Below are 19417 nucleotides of genomic sequence, written 5' to 3'. Positions count from 1 at the left end.
AGAGAGAGAGAGAGAGAGAGAGAGAGAGAGAGAGAGAGAGATCTTGTTTCTCACTGCCTGATGTAGACTCACAGCCTTACCAACATGCCAGGGTATATGTACCATTCTAACTTCTCTCTTAGTTTACTTAATTATAAAACAAAACAGTATTTGTGAAGATTTATTATATGCTTCCTTCTTTCTCCTTTCCTTCTCTCCCTCCATTCCTTTTTTTCTTGTAATTAAGGCCCTGAATGTTCATGAATGCAAACTAAGTTGCGGAGCAAGCCATCCAAAGTTCAATTATTGAGAGTAGATGGTCTAGACATAGTTATATTGCCTTCTATTATGTTTTTGGAAGGAGTTAGACAGAAATTCTTAAATGATCAGACTGAACATAAATTATTAAAAAGTATTTGCAGCAGCAAATATATTCACTGACTGAAAAGTGTATGGCGTTTGGTTCCTAAGTTAGGTGCCTTTTCTTCACCTTGAGTACTTATAAAAGTGTGAGTGCAAAGATATAAACTTTTAAAAAAAAAGTGTGAGTGAAGAAAACAATTATTTCCAATGTCAATGCTCCACTGTTTTTGACTTCGATAAATTTCTGTTCTCTCCAGGTGGTCCCCACTTTCTGATGCAATGCATTCCAGAAGACGGTTGTCTTAAAGTGAATCGCCATAAGGCCCTATTCTAACTCTGCAGGAGTTTTTCCTGTCATCTGTTCAGATCTAGGCAGAAATGGTGAGTGAGTAGTTAAAGATCTCTTGTCTTAAATAAGGAGAGTACTGAAATGTAGATGAGTAGGGCTGGGGACTGTCAGTATTTCTCTTATAAAGATTTAGGGCTTTTGTTCTGTTTTCCTTCTAGTCAAAAAGATCAGCTCATCAAAATTACAGATACTAATGTGATGGTCAGTGAAATTTTTTGGTAGTGTTAAAAAGAAAGCTCCAGATTTGGAAAAATTGATAGCAAGGATGAAAATACATATGAATTCAGGCTTCAGTAGAAGCCCACATGGATAGCCATTGGTGTTACCTGAAAAATTAGCTAAAGAATCTCAGTCATGAGCACACTTATAGTAGAATCTGTTCTGACTGGAAAGATTGTAGGTGTATCTTCTCTGCCCATCATCTCTGTGCTTTTTCTTGAATGCAGGAATAGTCTCTCCAACAATTATCTGCCATCCTGGAACCATTCCACTGCCATTTGCTTCTGTTGCCTCACCGTGTCAAGGAGACATCTCTGGGGCTGCCCCACACTGTACTGTACCCATGAATGGTACATATACCCTGGCATGTTGGTAAGACTGTGAGTCTACATCAGGCAGTGAGAAACATGATCTCTCTCTCTCTCTCTCTCTCTCTCTCTCTCTCTCTCTCTCTCATCATCATCATCATCATAGAACCAACCTGGTTGATTACCAGATAATGAATGGTTTTAAGAATTCCTGGTGGACTTGCAATGTACAGCTTTGGGGGAGGCCTGTAGGATGTTCTAGAGTAGAGCAAACATCTTGTTAGAAAGGGTAAATGAATGCCTAAGAGGACACTTTTTCTGATGGACATCTTGCCACACTGTGCCTGCTAAGCTGCCCAAGTATTTGACTCTCCTCTTATTTATAAGTGTCTCAGAAGACAAGAGCATTCATACTCCCTAATTCATGGCTATTGTGAGGAAAAAATGAGAGACCAGTCAAACAACTGTGAACCAGGTGATGTTTGTCCTTCATTCTCGAAGAAAACCATGACATTAGAGAGGTGATGCCCTGATAAACACATGGATTGGATCAGAGTGAGGGGGAGCTGTGTTAATGCACCAGCCTCACATTCTCCTCCAGTCATCTGGGATCAGTGACCAGATATGAATCAGGACGATTAGAGATGGCCCTGGATGCAAGGTAATCAGGGTTAAGTGACTTGCCCTAGGTCATGCAACTAGTAAGTGACAGATAGCTGAGGCTGAATTGGAACTCCTGTCCTCCTGACTCTTAGGCCAGTGCTCTATGCACTATACCATCTAACTGCCCCTGTGAGACAAGTACTATTCTAGGGACTGGAGTTTCAATTTAACATTCTTTTCTTTTTAAATTTTGAGTTCCAAATTCTTTACTTCTATCTCACTGCCCCCCATGCCATCTATAGAAAAGGTAAACAATATGCTATCAGTTATACATGTGAAATCATGCAAAATATTTCCATATGAGCACATTTTGGAAAAAAGAAAGAAAAAAGTGAGAAAAGCATTCTGCACTTGTCACTCAGAGTTCATCAGTTCTTTCTCTCTCTTGGTGGATAGAAGTTTTTCATTCTAAATCCTTTTTCTCTTGGATCATTGTATTGATCAGAGTATCCAAGTCTTTCACATCACAACGATCTCCCAGTTCTTCCCATTTCACTTTGTATCAGTTCATATAGGTTTTGCCTTGTTTTTTTTTCTGAAATCATGCCCCTCAGCATTTCTTGTAATACAATAGTATTCCATCATAATTATATATCATATTTTACCCATTCCTGAATTGATAAGAATCAGCTAAATTTTTAATGTTTTGTCATATCACAGGAGCTTCTAGAAGTAATTTTGTACATATAGATCCTTTTCTTTTTTCTTTCATCTCTTTGGGATACAGACATAGGATTAATATTGTTACTCAAAAAAATGGACAGTTTTAGAACCCTTCATTCCAAATTGTTCTCTAGAATTGCTGGACCATTTCACTACTCCAAAAACAGTTCATTAGTAGACCTATTTTTGCTCATTCCCTCTAAGATTTTTCTTTCTGATAGGTGTGAGGTGGTACCTTAAAATAGTTTTATTTTTTGTTTTTTCTAATAAACAATGATTTAGAGCATTTTTTCTTATGCCTGTACATATTTTTGATTTCATTTTCTGAAAAGTACCTGTTCATAATTATTGACCATTTATCCCTAGACAAATGGCCCTTAATTTTACAAATTTGACTCAATTCTATACTTAGGAAATAAATACATCAGAGAATTTTGCTGTAAAAATATTTGATATTATTTTATTGTCTGGTGGTTGTTCAGTTGTGCCTGACTCTCTCTGACCCCATTTGGGGTTTTTCAGAGATACTAGAGTGGTTTGCTAGTTCCTTTTTGACTCATTTTACAGAAGAGGAAACTGAGGCAAACTGGGCTAAATGATTTACCTGGGGTCACACATCTTGTAAGTGTCCTGAGATAAGATTTGAACTGAGATATTCCTAACTCCAGACCTGACAAAGACTGCCCATTTGCCCATAGCCAACTAGTGTTCCCTATTTGTCTATGCTACCTTTTATCAAAATGTATTTTTACTGATTATCAGTTTTAAATAGTTTTATTTTTGCTTTGCCTGAGATTATAATTGTTAACCTCTATCTTATTTTTTACTATAGCTGAAACATATTAGATTCTGCTTCATTCCTTTATTTTTACTCTGTGTATGTCTTTCTGTTTTACATATGTTTCTTGTAAAAAACATATTGTTGGATTATGGTTTCTAATCCATGCTGTTATTAGTTTCTGTTTTGTGGTTGATTTAATTCCATTTACATTTGAATTCATGATTACTATCTGTGTATTTTCCTCTACCCTATTGTCTTTTTTAAAAAATATTATTTTATTTTTCCATATAATGCTAAGGTAGTTTTCAGCATTCATCCATTTGCAAGTTTATGTGTTTCACATTTTTCTGCCACCCTTCCTTCCCTCCTCCCATGGAGGCAAATAATCTGGCAAAAGTTGTATATGTACAATTTTGTTTAGCATACTTCCATTTTATTCATATTGTAAAAGAGGAATTAAAACTAAAGGGGATAAAGCCATGAGTAAGAAAGAAAAGAAATTTTTAAAGTGAACATAATATGCTTTTCTATGTATTCAGACTCCAAAGTTGTTTTTTTTTTTTTCCTGGTTGTGGATGGTGTTTTCCCTAACAGGTCTCTCAGAATTGTCTTTAATCACTGAACTGCTGAGAGGAGCTTTATCCATCATAGTTGATTATCTCAAAATGTTCATGTGAACAGTGTTCTCTTGGTTTTGCTCACTTCACTCAATATCAGTTCATGCAAGTCTTTTGTTGCTTCCCTAAAATACAGCTGTGCTCATTATTTCTTTTTACAAATATTCTATTTATTTGTGTTTTTCAACTACATGCAATGGTAGATTTTAATAATATCTTTTTTGGCAAGATTTTTTGTTTTACACTTTTTCTAGCTCTTTTGCTTCCCTCCCCCTCCCCCTGACAGAAAGCAATCTGATATAGACTCTACATTTAAACCATACTAAACATCGATCCATATTGAACATGTAAGAATCACATCCAAATGAAAGAAAGAAAACATTAGAGAAAAAAATGTCAATACATTTGACAACTTTTAAAAATTTCAATTTCAGTTAAAATTCATTAAATTTAAACTTCATTTAAACCCCATAGTTCCTTCTCTGGATATGGATAGTACTTTCTATCACATGTCTTTTTAAATTGTCTTTGATTATTGTACTACTGAAAGTAACAAGTCCATCATGGTCCATCATTACTCCACTTTGTTGTTAATGTGTATAATTTTCTTCAGGTTCTTTTCATTTCACTCAATATCAATTCATGCAAGTCTTTCCAAGCTTTTATGAAATCTTGTCCCTCATGATTTCTTAAGGAACAATACTGTTCCATCACACACAAACACACACACACACACACACACACACACACACACACACACATCACAGTTTGCTCAGTCATTCCCAATTGATGAGCATCCCTTCAGTTTCCCATTCTTTGCCACTACAAAAAGAACTGCTATGAATATTTCTGTACATATGGGAATTTTAACCTTTTTCATGATCTCTTCAGCATACAGACCAGTAGTGGTATATTGGATCAAAGGGTATATACCTTTTATTGCCCTTTTGCTCAGGATTTCGTAGAGGAGTCATTCTAATACAATATTTTGTTCAATCATTCCTCAATTGATGGACATCCCATTCAATTTCCAATTCACTGTGAACCCCCCAAAAAGCTGCTATAAATATCTTTACACAATTTCTTTGGGATACAGACCTAGTAGTGGTATTGCTGGATCAAAGGGTATGTGTAATTTTTTAAGATTTTATTTATTTTTATTTACAGATTACTAAAATATTCCTGTTTAAGAGTAAATATAATACCCACTCCCCCATAAAAAATATGAAACCTCGTGAGAAATAACGTAAAAGAAAGAGAAAAAATATATGTTTCAGTCTGTGATCTGATACAATCAGCTCTTTCATGGGTGGATCACATTCTTTATCATAAGACCATCTTAGAAGTTACTTCCATATTTTTCCACAGTTGTTGTTGCTGATTGTAACTCCCTCCATCCATTCCTCCCCAGGACCATCTATTATATTTTTTCTCTCTTTTCACTCTGTCCCTCTTCTAAAATGTACTGCAGGTAGCTAAGTGTCACAGCAGACAGAGTATTGGCCCTGGGACCAAGAGGCCCCAAGCCCACATTCCAACCCATAGACCCAACAACCACCCAGCCCCATGGCCCCGGACAGGTCACCCAATCCCAGCACCATGCAAAAAGTAAAAAAGAAAATGTGTTATATCTTACTACCCTCCCCTATGATCTATCCTCTTCTCTATCACCCACATCCCCCCGTCTGACTTGTGCCACTTCTCTACTTTTTCCTCCAGATGTCTATACCCTATTGAGTATGCATGCTGTTTCCTTCCTGAGTCATTTCTGATGAGAATGAAGGTTCCCTCATTCCCCCTCGCCTTCCCCTCTTCCATATCATTGTAAAAGCTACATGAAAAATCTTTTATATGAAATATCCTAGCCTATTCTACCTCTCCTTTCTCTTACTGCCAGTACATTTTGCTTCCAGCCATTGACTCCATTTTTACAATATATTATATCTTCAAATTCAGCTCTCTTCTGTGCTTCATCTATAAAAGCTCTTTCTACCTGCTCTATTAAATGAGAAGATTCATATTAGTATTATCAGTATCATCTTTCCATGCAGGAATAAGCACAGTTCATCATCATTAAGTCCATCATAATTTACCCTTCTCCTCTGCTCTCTGTGCTTCACCTGAGTCCTGTACTTGAATGTCAAACTTTCTGTTCAGCTCTGGTTGTTTCAGTAGGAACATTTGAAAGTCCCCTGTTTCATTAAAAGTCCATCTTTTCCCCTGGAAGAGGATGTTCAGTTTTTCTGGGTAGTTGATTCTCAGTTGCATTCCAAGCTCTTTTGTCTTCCGGAATATTATATTCCAAGCCCTATGAGCCCTTAATTTAGTTACTGCTAAGTCCTGAGTAATCCTGATTGCAGCTCCACGATATTTAATTGTGTCCTTCTGGCTGCTTGGAATATTTTCTCTTTGACTAGGGAATTCTGGAACTTGGCTATAATATTCCTGGGGGTTGTTTTTTTTTTAATTTTTTTTAATCTCTTTCCAGGGGAGATCATGGATTCTCTCAATTTCTATTTTACCCTTTGCTTTTAGGATACAAGGGCAATTTTACTGTAGGAATTCTTTAAAAATGGGGTCAAGGTTCTTTTCCTGATCATGATTTTCAGGTATCCCAATAATTTTTAAATTATCTTTCCTGAATCTGTTTTCCAGATCAGTTGTTTTTTCAATGACTTTGTTTCACATTTTCTTCTAATTTTTCATTCGTTTGGTATTGAACCATTGTATCTTGATTTCTTATAAAATTACCAGCTTCCTTTAGTTCCATTCTCCATGTGATGGAATTGTTTTCCTCAGAGACCTTTCTTATCTCCTTTACCATCTGACCAATTCTGCTTTTTACTTTTTTTGTATTTTTTTCTAAAGCATTCATCTCCTGAATAACTTTTTGAACTGTTTTTTTTTTTTCCATTTGACCTAACCTGGTTTTTAACATGTTATTTTCTTCAGTATTTTTTGGATCTCCTTGACTAAGCTGCTGACTTAGTTTTCATGTTTTTCCTTCATCTCAATCATTTCTTTTCCCAATTTTTCTTCTATCTCCCTTCCTTGATTTTCAAAATCTTTTTTTGATCTCTGTCATAACCTGAGTCCAACTTCTATATTTCTTGGAGTCTTCAGATGCAGAAGCTTGGACTTTCTCGTCTTCAGATTGAGTATTTTGGTCTTCCATGGGACCAAAGTAATTGTCTATGGTCAGGTTCCTTTTTTTCTGCTTAGTCATTTCCTCAGCCTGTGCCTGGTTTTGGGGTCCTTCCTGAGCTTTTGAGTATTATTGAGACACCGCAACATAGACTTCAGTGTGTGAGGCTCTGACTGCTCTCCTGGTTTATGAATGACCACAAGCTCACCCTTCAGCCACAGGGCTGGGGGCTGGGGGTCCCTGCTCTATGGGGAGGCCTAGACCTCAACCAAGGTCTGAATGTGGTCATAGCCCCAGAGTCCTGTTCCAGGGATAGAGGAAAGACCTCAGCATTTTCCCTCCACTCCCTTACCTTCCGGGGATTGAGCACTCAGGGTGCAGCTGCCTGGAATCTCCTGTTGGGCAACTCCATGGGCCTACTTCTGTTTCCTGGATCTGGGCTGCTGTGACCATGCAGAGTGCCGTGACTGTGCTGAGTGCCTCAACTGTTCTGAGGGCCTGGGCTTTGTGCTCACTCTGGCAGTGGCCTCCCTGCTGATCTTCCAAGTTGTGCTTGGTGCTCCCTGGGGTGCCAGTCAGGAAACTGCTTCTGCTGCCAGGAGCCACTGCTTCCAGGCTCCCTGGGACTGTTCCCAGGAGGCTGAACTTCCTTCACTCTGACACAGCCACCCCTCCAATCCATGTAACAGAGTTTTTCCACTATTTTCCAGGTTACCTTGGGCTGGAGAATTGCCTCACTGGATCTTTCTGTGGGTTTTGTCTCTCAAAAATTTAGTTAGTCATAATTTTAAGATTTTTAAAATATTTTGGAGAGAGTGCCTGAGGGTTTCTTCTCCTGCAGTCATCTTGGCTCTGCCCCCATATGTGTAGTTTTATTGTCTTTTGAGCGTAGTTCCAAATTGCTCTCCAGAAAGGTTGGATTTGTTCTCAACTTCACCAGGACAGTATTATTGTACCAGTTTTCCCACATTGTTTTCAACATTTGGTTTATTCTACTCCTTAAGGAGTTCTTTGCTTCAGTGAATTTATGCCTCTTTTACATTAGCCCATATACCATTTTCTTCAATATTTTTCTGTCTCTTTTACCAAACTATTAATTCTCTTTTCATAACCTTTTTCTACCACACTCATTTCCTTTCTCAATTTTTTTATCTAGCATTTTTAAGCTTTTCCAGGAATAACTGATCTGTGTCCAATTAGCATTTTTCTTAGAAGCTTTGCTTGTATCTCTTTTTTCATTGTTGACTTCTGAGTTTGTACCTCGGACTTCTCTACCACTATTCTAGTTTTTTTATGGTCAATGTTTTTTTTTTTGTTATTGTTCATTCATTTTGCCATTGAGTGCCAGCTGCATCCAGTGTCAGCAAATGGTCCCCTGTAATTTCTTTCTGAGAAATTGTCCAACCCCTTTACCATCTGGAAGCTGAAAGTTCCTGAAATAGCTATTGCTGCTTTAACGACTGTTGCTGCCTTGGTATTCATGTGCTCTAGCATTCACCCCAGTGTCACCCAACTTCCTAAGTGTTCTTAGGCAGGAAAAATGTTTCACTCTCAACTTTTGTGTCTCTGACACTCAAAAAGTTGATTTTGGTATTATTTTAAACTTGTTTCAAAGGGAATATTGAGAGAATCCAGCTTGGTTATTTCCTGTAACCCACTATCCTGACCCCGTCTCGAAATATCCATACTGTTAAGGTACCTGCTAATGACATAAGATTGAGAAAGGCACGTACAAACTCTTGATGTCAGTTATAGTATTTGACATTAGTATGATCAGTATGAATATTATTTTTCTTCTTTTTAGGTCACTTAAGCCCCTATCCAGCCCAGTGATTCAGTAACATCTTCATCACTCAATTAGTATACTATAGTAGTTGTCTTGTATAACCTATATCAACTTGCTTGCTGTCTTAGGGAAAAGGTAGAGAAGGGAAGAAGGGTAAAATGAACATGTGGAGTTAAATGGAACTCAAAATCTTTCAAAAACTGAATATTAAAAATTATCTTTATCTGTTAATAGAAAAAATAATACAACATCAAAAAATTAGAAAAATGTAGTAACAGGCAGAAATAGAGGGGCCTCTCCCCTGGTCCTTCCCTTCCTGATGGAGCTCAGATTTTTCTATGGACTCATTTACAACAAAAAACAACATTCTTATTGACTCTCTTCAAAATTTAAGAAATTTGATCTGTTGTAGAAAGCAGCTGTTTCTAAGGATGTAATTATCAACAGCATGGTTTTCTCCAGTGTTATAAAACATGGGTATCCCTTTTCCTAAACCCAGGCCTACTTCTGTGTTTAATAGCAAAATTCAATTCCCATTGTCCTGAGGATAATATTACTTATACTTTATTCATGTGTCAGGTTAATGCTCTGGAGGAGGGGTATTGCTTCTTTGTATATGTGATGTTATCTCAGTATCCTGTATCTCAGCTTATAAAGTCCTAGAGGGAGAGCACTGATTGTCAGAAAATTTAAAGTTAATGTAAGAAATGACCTTTCATTTTCTTCAAGCCCTTCCATTAAAAATTAGAACAAAAGATGAGGAGACAGTATTATGTGGTAGAAAGCATATTGGATGTGTATAAAGGCACATGGGTTCAAACACCTAGCTCTGTCTTCTAACAGTCTGTGTGATCTTATATGCTAAGCCATTTCAATACACAGGGCCACAACTTTGTCATCTGCAAAATGAACACGTGGAGTTAGATGGTCTCTATAACCCCTTTCAGATTTAGATCAATGGTGCCAGAATTTGAATTGGAGACCTCAGTGTCCATCTTGTCTAACCCATATTTGAAAATTAAATCCTGCTACAACACTGTCAATGTCACAGCTTCATTGGATGCTATGAAAAGAAAGTTATGGGTATCCTGTCTATTAACTGACCCTAGACTTCAGACTATGCTTCATTTTTATATCTCATTCAGCCATCTTTCCATTCACTCATGCCTTCTTGCCATATACCCTTCCTTTCTACTTCCCTAGAAGACAATTTCCTTCCCTAGCTACCATTTCCTTCTATGTGTCTATGTGTCACTGTTCTTTTAGACTGGAAACACTATGAGGGCTTTTAAAAAATAGCTCTAACACTTAGTATAGTGCCTGGCATTTAGTAAGTTCATTGTAAATGATATTTATTTCTTTTATTAATTAATTCATTTTTACATTCATTCATACATTCATTCATCCACTCAATCATCATAAATCCCATGTTTATGCTATTACATACCTTTCTCAGTGCAATTCATTTTTGAACTAGAAATTGATTTGTTCCTTTTTTCCGTACCAGAGTTTTGATTGTAGATCATCAAGGGATTTGAGAATGGGAGTTCATTTCTGCAAATGATTCATCTAGAAGGTTTGGAGTTCACAATCTCCCCTCTAGTTATGATCATATCACTTCTTGCTTAGTGGCTAATGGTTGGTTCTGCCACTATATTAATTTTCCCCTTCCTGTTATTGTTGATTGCTACTATCAGACTATATGGGTTAGCTGCCCTCCTAATTACTGCCCCATACAATGGGAAATCAGCTTCTGTGTTGGATAGTTAGAAAAGCACATTGGTTCTATTGTATTCTTTTGTCTTTGTTCCTCCAAGGCGTGCTGCCAAGTCTTCATGATCACACAATCCTGGAGAACTAGACATTCAGAATTCCCATAATTCAGTGGAAATGATCAATGGTCTTCAGTGGGGTCTGTTTTCTTCCAGGAAAATGGTAAGTTTTAAAAAAGGAGAATTTCTAGATAAGATTTAGAACCAGCTAATAGCCAATTACATTTAACATCATTTATTAATTGCCTTCTCTGTATGAAAGATGGACTATTCTATGCACTAGGTAGACAAAAACAAAAATGAAAAATCCCTGTCCTCAAAGAACTTACGTTTTTTGAGGAGAAAAAGCAGGAACACAAATAAATAAATTCCAAATATATATCAAGTAACCAGTAAATAATTTGGGGGGAAGTGGGAAGTGATGGAGGGTAGTGCTAATAACCAGTTCATTTAGTAGTCTCCTGAAGGACATGATGTGAGCTCTTAATGGAGCCAGAAATTCCAAGAGATAAAAGTAAGAAAGGTGTATATTCCAGCTATGGAAGATGGTTCATACAAAGGCATGAAATCAGAAGATAAGATATTCTATATGAGGATCATTTTCAGTTTATCTGAAACATAGAGTGTGTTATGGAGTATAATGGGAAATCGGAGTGGAAAAATACATTGGAGCCAGATTGTGAAGGGTGTTATAAAACAAAGAGAGGAGTTTGTGTGCTACCCTAGACTTGAAGTTAAAATAAGTAACCCCTGAAACTTCTTTGGGGAGAGGGGGGAAAAGGAAGGGTATATATGACATTCAGAGCTGGTTATAAGACTATCAGCTTGACAGATCATTGTAATGACTGATTTCCAAAGGTTATAAATGTGGTTTTAGATCTTGACGATAGTAGTTCGAGATTAACAGTCAATTCTGCCTCTGACATTGACCAATTTCGTCACCCCCAGACAACTTCCCTAGCCCTCCTGTACCTCAGGAAATGCCCCAGATTATTTTTGGGAGTCATGGAAGTTTCCAAACCAGACATCTCCCAGCTGATGAAATTACACATCTATTGTGTAGTCATATATGAATTTACCACATTCTTTGGTGGAAATTGTTTCCCATACAGATTTCCATAAAGGATAGGAACATCCATATGGCTGTTTGGTTTCAGTTATAAATATTCCTGGAAGTGCAAAATGGATTTCCTCCATCCCACAAACCCCCTTTTGGATGTGTTGAGTGTGAGAAGACATGGGCACATGCATCTGATGGTCAGGCGGCACTTTGTGATATGACACTGGAATCTAGGCAACAGGGCTGGATTGGATATAAGACTTCAGAGTCATCTCAGTAGGCATGGTAATTGAACTGATGGGAACTGATGAGATCACTGGGAAAGAGAGAGAAAGGGGCCCAAGAGAGAGCTTGAGAGGCCAGCAGCTGGGGCCTCTTAAGCTATCCTCAGCTGTTCATCTTCATGGTAGCCTTTTCACTTAGACTCACTGTGAGCATTGAAAGGTGAGATGGCCTAAGTGTTCTGTGAAATGAGGTTACTTGTTGCATCTGAGACCATGAGGAAACCTATCTCTCCATTTGTTTCTCCAAGGATCATTTGGAAACTGTCTTCCTTCCATTTATGTTTTCCATTTCATTTGGAGGAAGAATTTGGAAAGAAATATAGTTTAGCTCCAAAAGTAGTGTTGCTTATTGCAAAGAAATAGGTTATCAAACACACAAAAACAATACTGGTTGTAGGCAAGCCAATACCTGGACAATTCATAGCATCCTCTGTCTCCTTTCTTTTTATTATATTCCTAGCATTGAGAAAGGAAAAACTGAGGAATTTGAATTAGGGACTTTGGGGGTTACTATAGTAAGAACAAACAAATAAACAACATTTTGTTTAATTATAGGCACTAGACATAGCTTTTCCCTTTAGGTAGACCCTTTTAGACAGCTGGTATAACTTTTCTGACCCCAGCGTCATCTGTATGATACAAAAACACTCGAACATTTGTTACTTGGCAACATTTTCAGAAGAAATCTCATGAATTCCATTTCCCATTATATGATAGCTGGTTAATGCTGGCTTTGTCCTGTCAGTATTCTTTTCGAGGAAGTGAGGGTTGTTCTAAGTGCTTTATGTATGAATGGAGAGGAAAGTTGACTTTCCATCAGGGAATTGCAGTAGTTTACTGAAGTCTCAACATCCAGGTACTTTTAGACATTGACCCAGAGTATGTCTCACTCTTCTTTTAACCCATTTGGATAATATTTTGTTTTTCCCTTTTATGTGAACCAGGACAACTGGAATGGTCTTGGATGCAATGGGAGACCATGACCTTCAAAAGCCTAGGGCTTTCCCAGGTCACGATTTGACTGAGGCAACACCCATTCAGTCACTAAGGTTAAGCAACAGAGAGATAAGTCAAAGAGGCCAAGAATGACCACTTCCAAAAAAAAGAAGAAAAACATTGTTGGAAGGCTAAGACCCTCAGGGTATCTCAGTGATCAAGGCAAATGATAAAGAAAAGAAGCATGGATAGATGGAAGGAAGGAAGGAAGGAAGGAAGGAAGGAAGGAAGGAAGGAAGGAAGGAAGGAAGGAAGGAAGGAAGGAAGGAAGCTATGGAGCTCAGTGTACCAGAAGTTGGCCTGCTCTTATCCCTCACAGAGCTTATTGTTTGTCCTTCTGACCCCTGGACCCAGAGTCCTCCAGAGGAAGAAAGTGAGGTTGGCCTTCTCCCTTAAATCCAACTTCCTTGCATGTCATGGCATTATCTCCCTGATTTCATGGTCTTCTTCAGGAATGAAAGACAAAAACAACAGCGACCTTTCCTCCCAATTATATATCAAGACAATTTTTAGCATTTACTTTTATAAGATTTTGAATTCCAACTTTTTCTCCCTCCCTCCTGACCCCTATTTTGAGGTAGGCAGTTTGATGTAATTTAGTCATGTGTGTTCATGTAAAATATATTTCCATATTAAACTCAGTTGGGAAGAAGAAACAGTCCAAAAGAAAAAAAAACACATGAGTAAGGAGAATAAAGTCATTGAAAAGAAAATACTTTGCTTTGCTTTCAGGGTCCATCAGTTCTTGATCTGACTATGGCTAGCATCTTCCCTCCTGAATCTTTTTCCCTTGTCTTGGATGATTTTGTTGTTGAGAAGAGCTGAGTCATTCATAGTCAAATAGCGTGTCTCACTCTTGAAGCCGTGTTCTTTCACATGTGAAAGACAGAATGCATGCCAGCACAAGTGTCTCTGCCTTTTTTCTCCTCCTGCCATCTCTGATAGTTACAGAATGAGATAGCACAAACTTCCAGAAGGTTCCATTTCCTACCTCACCTCCCCAGCATCCCTGCCTCCCACTTGAAACACTTGCTCCTAAATGGGATCACTCTCCTGGACTCCCAAGGCTTCCAAATGGAAAGGAAGCCTTTGAAGAGATAATGGAAGGGATCTGGTATTCCAGTGGTTTCCTGTGGATTTAACCAGGAGACTCTAGAAAGTTCTCTAGGAAATGCAGCTTTCCATAAAACCTAAATGACATGTCTGAAGACATTTGAAAGAAAAGTCTTAGAAGGAAGAAGAGATGGTCTTTCTTCTCAGGAGCAGAAAGGAAGTAAACAAATTAACTGAAGACACACACACACACACACACACACACACACACAAACACAAGAATTCACACTGCCCCTAGCCAATGCTTTTCCCCAGGCCAGTAATTGTTTTTCTGCTTCCTGTTTCCTTCTCAGTCCTTGGGCCTCCCAGAAGGCTGTTGCCCAACCTCTCATCTCCTTCCTTAGTTTTGATACCACTGCTCCCTCTTGTCTCTCCTAGCTGCTAACCATTCCTTCCCTGGTTCTTTTATAATTTGGTCCTCACCAAATACGAGACCTCAGAGATAGCGTAGGTGAATCTCTTTTCATGCCTTGGTCATCATTTCCCTTTTGAGACCCAACCTTTCCAAAATTGTAACAGTCCAGGATTCCTTGAGGCTTCTTTAATTTTGTAAGCTGTGTTGGCCAAACAACTTTCCAAGGGAGTTAGGAACTTCTCATTGTTCTAATGTTTCCCTCTAATCTAACTTGTGATATTGCCCAAATGTGCCTCATATTCTAATTGCTCAAAGGGAAATTGAGGAAGATGAGTAGCTTTTCTCACAGATGTGTTACAAATGAAACATTTAGGTAAAAAGAGGCACTGACTGAAGAGTATGATTACTCATATGACACAAGGAAGTAACATTGGAGTAAAAAATTTTCCAGGAATTCTAAAGCAGGGGAAGATTTGTGCTTCTCCCTTAATTTAAAAGCCATGGAAAGAGGCCAGCTAAATTACTGTCAGACCCCAGCAGAGACCTATCAAACTAATATCTCACCTTGATAAGGGGGCCAATAATCTTTCCTGAAGAGCAGATTTCTTTATGATGCTTTCCTTTCCACTACCCCCCCCCAGCTGTGGATAATTAGCATCCCATAAGTATGAGATGGTGACACATTCATAACCTGCTTGCAGTTGCTAAAGTACTCAATTGTCTTTTTCTTGTTATTTTTTCCCTCCTGCCTTACGGCCAACTGGGATGTAACTAATAGACAGAATCTTCTGATATCCTGTGAGGGACAGAAGCAGTAGGCAAAACATTAAATAAATAACAAAACAAAACAGAACGCCAGCTAAGAGTTAGATAGCAATGACTTTGGTAGACTAATATGGTGATAGTGTAATCTTAATTCTTGGGTTCCATTCACATTTTCATTTCAAAGTATTGAGTTCTTTTGTTTGCCCATTTTGGTATAACCTTAGACACTGATCCAGGATGGCTAGATCATCAGTGCATAGCCCTAAGAGCTTTAAGGAAGACACTAGAACCAAGATTCTAGCCAAGTCCTCAAAAGAAATCAAGACTCAGGGAAATACTAGTTGCCAAGCTAGTGTTGTCACCATTTGATTGAGACATTTAAAAAATCATGATAATCTGAACTATATATATATATTATATTTTATGGATCACATTATCTGTCAGGATAAATATAATCCAAGGTAGAGGCAGACAGATGGAAAACTACTTTGATACTTTGAGTGATATAGCAATTGGATGGGGAACTACCCAGATGGCAACACCTCTGTACCTTTTCACCATGTGTTATGCTTGTCCCTTTCTTGCCATAGGTTGAGGAGATTTTCCCTGAGTATTGGAAGCCTTCATTTTTATTTTATTTATTTTCTGGTGTCTCAAGGGGATCAGACTATCACTCAGGTTGTATATGTTTTCTCTTGTCTTTTTTAACAGGCCATCCCATCTTTTTCATCAACTATGCCTATTTTCTTTTTTTAAACATTTCCTTTCATGGAGACACTAGAAGGCAATCTATAGGAGATAACAGTGAAAAACCTCATTCATTAGGATCCTGTTTGTATTTCTATTGGCAAGAGGAGGCATTTGATTGTTGTACTTGAATTAAATCAACTAGTGATCACAAATAAATAAAACTATGTTTGGATTTCTACACATCCTCCACAGTACAGTAGTGGCTCAGGTTGCTCCCACATGTGCATGACCTGATACCTATAATCAAGCCAGTCATAAATGCAAACAGAGACTGGATTCATTATTTTCTTAATTGTTCCTCCCTGGTCAATGAAATTCAATTCTATGAATATTTCTCATTTCAGAAATTAGTCAAGGTTTAATGTTAGCCATATATGCTATATACAGATTCTTTAAAAAAAAAAACTTACGAGAGACTAAGGTAGAACATCTTTATTTGCTTTCATTTATTTCATTTCCCTCATCTATTGACATACTTTTGCCCTGCTCTCAGTCTGTGTGGTGATATTTTTTCCTTCAGTTAATGTTTCACAAGATTACCTGCCCAAACATACCACCTCCTATTAATTCTGTATATTTGCTCTCTCCCTGTTGCATATGCATTTTCATTTGTTGTCATTGCCTTGGTTCTCACCTCTTCTTCTTTTATTGCATTTTTTTTGTATTTCTCACCCCCCTTGTTTCTATCACCATTTGCAATTACCCAGCTCTGTCATTATGATTCCTGATATCCCCATTAATGGTTAAAGAGCAGCTAATTGCTTCATTCTGAGCAATAGGGAAAGAATACTGAACTCAATGTGAAGATGATTGCTCCAGTTTTACTATATACCAGCAGAGTGTGACTTTAGATAAGCCCCTGAATTTCTGAATCAAGGATTCTTGGTCTCTAAATGTGGGGTAATTAATCCTACATTATTTAAGTTTCCCCCAGGGATGAGCTATTAGCATGCTTTTCCAAAGGTCCACCATAAACCAATGAGCTGAATCCTTTATCTTCTATCCATAGTACTTGCCTATCAAAATGGAAAAGTTGAAAGGTAATCAAAGTAATATCAACTTGTTCAGCAGAACCACCCCCCACCCCAACATCAAACAGTTCTGTAGAGCTCCATATGGGCAGTAGTATTAGCCATTGATTAGGAAAATACATGTCAACTCAAAGCTACTGTGAATTCAGGTTGGGTACCAATGGACTAGATTACCTATCCTAAGCTTCTTCAATGTCTTAGTCAATTCTAAATATATTCTGCTTTTCCTGTTATTTGATAATAGCTGGTAGGAATAATAGTTAAGTAATTCAATTCAGAAACCTACTGTGGCCAAGCCCAACTGGGGAGATTAGATTCTATTGGAAAGAAATAACGTATCCATAGAGAAGTTAAAACAATAAGATTTAATAAATGACATAGTGCTTTTTTGGTTTATTTTGTATTTTAAAAGCACGATTTTAATTCAGTAAGAGGGATTCTTTGGTGTTCTAAGAACACCACAGTTCTAGCATTATATCTCACTACTAGAGGGATATTTCTTAGGATTTAATGATTCTCCTTTGGAGAAAACTTAGTGGAAATCATATTAACAACAATAACAAAGATGAGAGTGACAAAAGGTGAATAGCATAGAGAATCAAGAGATTAACACTTTCCTAGAAACATCTGGAAATGGGAATAGTATTCATCGAATACTATTCATCAAATTCTTGCTCTAGTTTAATGGGTAGTTTGCAAAAACTTAATTTTTCCTTCATGTGTTTCTTTCTTTTGGTAGAACTGACCATTCCATGTATGATTGTGTTCAGCCAGGATGTTCTCCCAAACTACACTAAAGGTCAGAATGAGGCAGTCTTGGAGTTGTGCAAAATATTGCAGCATTTATGATCTGCTTCCTGATTTCTGAAGTTTGACTTTTTTTCAAGACTTGGAGATTGAAGGTGTTAGCAAGGAGAGGAGCAACTTTAGGAGAAGTATTTGCCAGCACCCCTGAAATAGAACTTAAGTCGTTTTTTTAAAGTAACTCGATGAACTCTCTGTGAGCTTGCATGTCTATGCAAAATATAATTTACTGCCAAAATATTATTTCTAGTGTTGATCTGCATAGCTGATTTATGAAAAAGTGCTTTTAAAAGCGTGATTTACCTTCCAAGTTTTTGATTTGTAGAACACAAGACAAGTGACTGATTTATTATAGTGGAGCTGTTCAAACTGCTCAAGTTAAGGTTGTGTCAGCATTTCCATTATAAAGTCTTAATTTCAAGGATTTATAACTTGCCTGCAAAAATTCACTCAAGGCAAACACTTTCTTTTTTCCTAGCAATTTTCTGCCATATAGGGGAGTGGGAAGAGGGCTGATTTAAAAATCCAACAAGTGAAGGAAAAATAATAGAGGTGCTACTGTGGAATGTTGAGGGTGAGACATGGAAGGAAGATTGGCTCAAGGTCTGGCCATCTTAACCCCACTTCTTCTCAGTTCCAACATCCTTGAATGGTCCACTGTCCAGTAATTTTGAGAAGATCATGTAATATAGAGACAAGAGAGCTCATATATCCTATTTCTCCTCCTCTCATTTCATGAAGGAGAAAACCAAGACCCAGAGAGTGGAAGTTCATGTGTCCAAGGCCATTGTCACTGCCACCATCACCGTGATAGCTGATATTTCTCTAGCAAAGTTAGTATATCTCATTTAAGTCTCACAAAAACTCTGATGGGTACTGTTCTCCTTTGACTAAAGGTATTGTTTTTCCTCCTTTTTTTAGACTGGACCCATAATTCCATTGGAACAGGGAATTTACTAAAAGGAAATTTCTACCATTGCCAATCAGCAACCGATTTTCAACTGAGAGGCATAGTGAGTTGATATTTTGATTATAACTTTATGTGTAATTTTTGTCTTTGTCTAGGGTAGGACCTCTTAATTTTTGGACTGTGAACTTGTTTGTTTTTGATGTATTGGTAACTATTTCTTTTAACTGAGTTCCTTCGTATTTATTTTATTTAGCCTATTCAGAAAGATTATTCTGAGAATAGGGTTTGTGGGTTTCACCTGTATACTAAATAAAATCCTTGACATCACAACAGTTAAGAATCCTGCTCAAAACATGCCTGCTAATTGAACAACATTTTATAGAGGAGACAGTTCAGTGAAGCAAATGACTTGTCCATGGTCACACAGTTACAGAGCAGAAGGAATAGGATTTGTACTCAAATATTCTTGATTCCAAGTCTATCATGCACCTGGCTATACCGCACTAACGAATTTTTTTTTTGCTTTTGTCCAATGTTTTGGGGTATTTTTAATCAAATAGAGCCTCAATAGATGGATAATAATGTTTATTAATTGGGAGTTGGCACCTATCTCCATTGTGTGACTTCTCTTGGGTCCCTCATTTATAATTGCACAATAACACATGAGGCTCATGCCTGGAATGAATGTACCCTTTATAACTGTG

At 37.6% G+C, this 19417-nt stretch overlaps 1 long non-coding RNA gene across 1 annotated transcript; it reads left to right on the top strand.

Annotated features, from left to right (window-relative positions):
* The first annotated feature begins 638 nt into the window (after positions 1-638).
* On the top strand, positions 639-18628 carry LOC141500973 (uncharacterized). The gene is made up of 4 exons (XR_012472097.1): positions 639-723; positions 1138-1282; positions 10691-10808; positions 18545-18628. It is a non-coding gene; the product is annotated as an uncharacterized LOC141500973 (long non-coding RNA).
* Positions 18629-19417: the final 789 nt, after the last annotated feature.

Source organism: Macrotis lagotis, chromosome X (assembly GCF_037893015.1).
Source record: "Macrotis lagotis isolate mMagLag1 chromosome X, bilby.v1.9.chrom.fasta, whole genome shotgun sequence".
NCBI lineage: Eukaryota > Metazoa > Chordata > Mammalia > Peramelemorphia > Peramelidae > Macrotis > Macrotis lagotis.
The sequence above is the reverse complement of the archived record's forward strand: the minus strand, read 5'-3'. Positions and strand labels throughout refer to the sequence as shown.